Source organism: Hydra vulgaris, chromosome 13, assembly GCF_038396675.1.
Source record: "Hydra vulgaris chromosome 13, alternate assembly HydraT2T_AEP".
Classification (NCBI taxonomy): Eukaryota; Metazoa; Cnidaria; class Hydrozoa; order Anthoathecata; family Hydridae; genus Hydra; species Hydra vulgaris.
Window position 1 is genome coordinate 18,880,770 of NC_088932.1, and position 4,231 is coordinate 18,885,000.

The following is a 4,231-nucleotide window of genomic DNA, read 5'->3' on the forward strand; positions in this document are numbered from 1 at the left end:
GTAACACTTGGTAAACTTATATCTAAGGTTAGTAAGCTAGAGGATTTTGATTTCCTCAACAAATATTTTATGCAACTAGAAGATCCTCGTCAAAAAAATGTAATTATTATAATCGATGAAGTTTATGTAAAACCACAACTAACGTATCAAGGAGGTAACTTATTTGGAAAAGCAGTAAATAATCCGGAACATTTTGCAACCACTGTTTTGAGTTTTATGATTTGCTCATTATTAGGAGGAAAGAGGTTTTTGTACAAAGCACTGCCAGTGTATCGTTTAAGTGCTGATTTTCAATATGAACAAGTTGTAAATATGTTAAATTTGATTCGTTCATGTAATGGCATTACTGTTGCAATTTTATGTGATAATAATAAAGTAAATCAATCATTCTTTAAAAAATTCAATTTGATTTCTCCATGGCGCACAACTGAAAACATTTTTTTGCTCTATGATTATGTACATCTAATCAAATCTATCAGAAACAATTGGTTAACTGAAAAAATGCAAGAGTTAAAGTATTCTGACTGCGGCCTTGAAAAAACTGCAAAGTGGGTTGACTTGAAGAAGCTGGTTGAGTTAGAAAATAATTCTATTGTGAAACTATCAAAGCTTAATGAAATTTCTATCTGTCCAAAACCTATAGAACGACAGAATGTTGCTTTATGTCTTAAGATTTTTTGTGTTGAAACGTTAACTGCATTAAAAATTCATCCAGAAATTCAGGATTCAGGTGGAACTGTTGATTTTATAGAAAAAATTGTAGACTTTTTCAAAATCCTAAATGTAAAAAGTCAGTTCGAAGACGTTAAAACTAAAGACTTAAAAAGGGCTGTCTTTGATAACCCTAACGATCAACGATTAGATTTTTTACTTGATATAGCAAGTATGTTTGAAAAAATGGTTCCTAAAAAACAAGGACAAAGAGTAAAACAACTTACCAAAGATACTGCTCTTGCTCTTGCATACACGAGTAGAGGACTGGTTGAGTTAACTAAGCATCTCCTCAGCACTTCACACGAATATGTATGTCTAGGAAATTTTTCTAGTGATCCCATTGAAAAAATGTTCAGTAAGCTACGTCAAGGTTCTGGTGGAACATATTTTATTAATGTTCAACAAGTTTTACAAAAAGTAAACATTAAGAAAACAAAGCTTCTCCTTGATTTAAACACAGATTTTGATGGAATTCAAACATGTTGTGAACATGCTTGTTTGAAATGTGGATTTTTGCTAAATGATGACAATACCTTCAATGTGTTTCATAATCTTTCAAATATGGAGTTAGCCTTGTCTAAGTCTGTAAAAATGGCTTTAGTTTATATTGCAGGATACATCAGTAGAAATGATGTAGATGAATATGATACGCAGTTCTATTACAACGAATTTGGAGAATTTACTAAAGAAATCAACAGAGGAGGCTTGAAGATACCTGGAGACAATATGTGTCAATGGGTGATTTATTGCTATGTATTTTTTCATCACATCATGTCATCAGTTTGTAGGACAAGTTTTATAAATATAACAATGATGGTAGCAGAATTTTATGGATTTGAAAACATAGATAAGTTTCATGGAAAAATACTATCTAACATATTATTTAACAACTATAGCAAGCTTTACTCACCTCGATCGACAAAAGAACCAGCTTTAAAAGTACTTAAATTGTCACAAAAATGATCATTGCGGAGCAGAAATGTAAATGTATGTAAAATATGTTTTGTGAAGTTGTAGGGTTTGTGAAATTTGAAAAGATATTATTAAAGAAAAGTGTTGTTTTTTTTAGTAATCGATTAAAAAATGTTATCTTATTGTAAAAGGTTTTTAAAATAAACAGCTCTCAAAATTTGAAAACAAGCAATTTAGCAGCTAGTGTAGCGAATTTTAAATTTTAACTCAACTTATTTGTTTACAAAATTGTTTAAATCGACATATTTGTTTACAAAATATCCGCCTACAGTTTTTTTTTTTTTTTGCGCGTCTTTCAGGCCTGTTATTAAGTAGGCCGTGCTGTTTTTGCATAAACTAGTTTTGGTGTAAATGTTTTTGTAATATGAAACTAGGGAGTATTTCACCAGGTTCACTCGTCAATGTGCCGTCATTCTTGCGAATTTCGGTAATTGATTTGTTCCGCTGTTGAACTTTTTCCAAATTATACAAAAATTTTGAAGGTTTTTCTCCTTCTTCGATTAGTTTTTGTTTCGTGCGAATAAACGCTCCGGGAAACTGGAGCAAGAAAAGAGCATCGCGTTTTTCTTTGATGCTATCTAAATTCGGGTTAGCGTTTTGTCGCTCCCGTTGGATTTCGTTTTCAATCCTTTTGATATTTTTTTTGTTTTTCGCTCTTTCCTGGAGCGATAGGTGTTGTACTTCTGCCCTAACAAATAGTTGGCAGTCGTCCCACCATTTTAGAATTGACGTATAGGACCGTTTTCCTCTAGTTTGCCAATCTTGAATTAAGAGCTCAATTTTCTGGCCTATGCACCTCTATTTCCAAAAGGGAGCAGTTTAATTTCCAGTATCCTGGTCCTCTCCTGGTTTTACTAAAATTGACAGTTGTTGACACGAACTCGTGGTCGGAAAAAGGGTTGGTGAGAATTTTGTTGTATGTTGTTTTTTTGGCGATTTTATCAGGGCAGTAGATTCTGTCGACTCTACATTTGACCGTCTGATTGCGCCATGTGAATTCTCTTTTGTTGGGAAATTTGTAACGATAAACATCTACGAGGTTATACTTACCTTGGAGGACCCCGAGTTCAGCAATGCCGTAGGTGTGATATTTAGCATTGTTTGTGCCCTGTGTCAAGAGGCAGGCTTTCGACCATGTTAAAATCCCCGGCCATCAGGACGGGTAGTTCTGTGTCCTGCAAGAAATCTCCAAGGTCGCCAAAAAAGAGGCGCCTTTCTCTCGGCACATTGGGCGCGTAAATATTCAGCACCTGCATTTCGTGTTCATCAATTTTTATCATGACATTTAATATTCTTCCGTGGTTGTCCCTTTTTAGTTCGTGCAAAGAAACATTGGATTTGGAGAGTATCGTCACCCCACAACAGTTATGACTCGAACCTGAGTTCCAAATAGACTCGCCAGTCCATTCGTCACTCCACTGTTTAACAGTGGACGGTCCGGATTTTGTTTCCTGAAGGAGGATAAGATCGAAGGTTGATTTTTTGAGAAACCCAAAAAAATTATTGCGTTTTTCTTGGTCGTTTAGACCATTTATGTTGCACGTTAAAATATTAATAGCCATGATGGAGAGGATCAGGTTTCCTAATTTGAAAACTCGTGTACCTTAAATATGAATATAATAATTTTACAACCTGACATAAAAAACAAAAACATAAAAACCTTAACCTTATAGCACGAGTTTTCGTTTGGACTGATGTAATACGAACAATAGGACTCACTGGACCATAACATTCCACAAAAAAGCGCAAACTACAACAATACGAATTACGACAGCTTAAGCGCTTATTTAAAAACGTGACATGCATAATTAATGAAGTTAAAAGTAGAACGTAAAAAAAGAATTTTTGTAGAAAGAAAAAGAAATAAAAGTTTAGAACAAAAAATTCGAAATAATAATCTGATTTGAGACCAAAGCTAAAAAAAAAGTAAGATAGAAACGAAAAACATAGGAGATGAGAAATTAAACTTACGATTTCTTTTCCGCACATGTTTGGCTATCGTATTGTTCATCTATAACTAGCAAATCAGTTTCGTCTTCATACGACATTTTCTCATTTTCTTCTGAAAAACAAACTTCTTCTAAAGACACTTTTAACTCCGTGTTGTTTATGAGTTTTTTGGGGGTGCCGCGTTCCAACTGCCCCAAACGTTTTCTCGTTGGTTGGGTGGAACGTGCCTTTTTGGTTTTAACACTATTTTCTTTTTCATTGATGATTTCCTTTCCAGGATTAGTATCTACATCGATCTCGATACTGACGTTGTTTACTTTGGTTTCTACAATTTCGTTGTCGATCTGCGGTGTAGTAGGTTGTAAAGAATTGGTGGGTGGATCGGTTTGGTTTGTTACTTTAGGGTTGGGTTCGGGCTGGCCAGGATGTTTATACCGTAAATTAAGACCATCAACTTTTTGGTAGCGGGGTAGCGGATTTAGAGTGGGGTTGTGCCAGTTCTTGATAATAATTATGACGTTTCCAGTGAAAATATCCTCTCCTAGGACCTTGCATTTCTGTAGGTAGAAAGAATCAAACTCCCCACGTCCTGCAG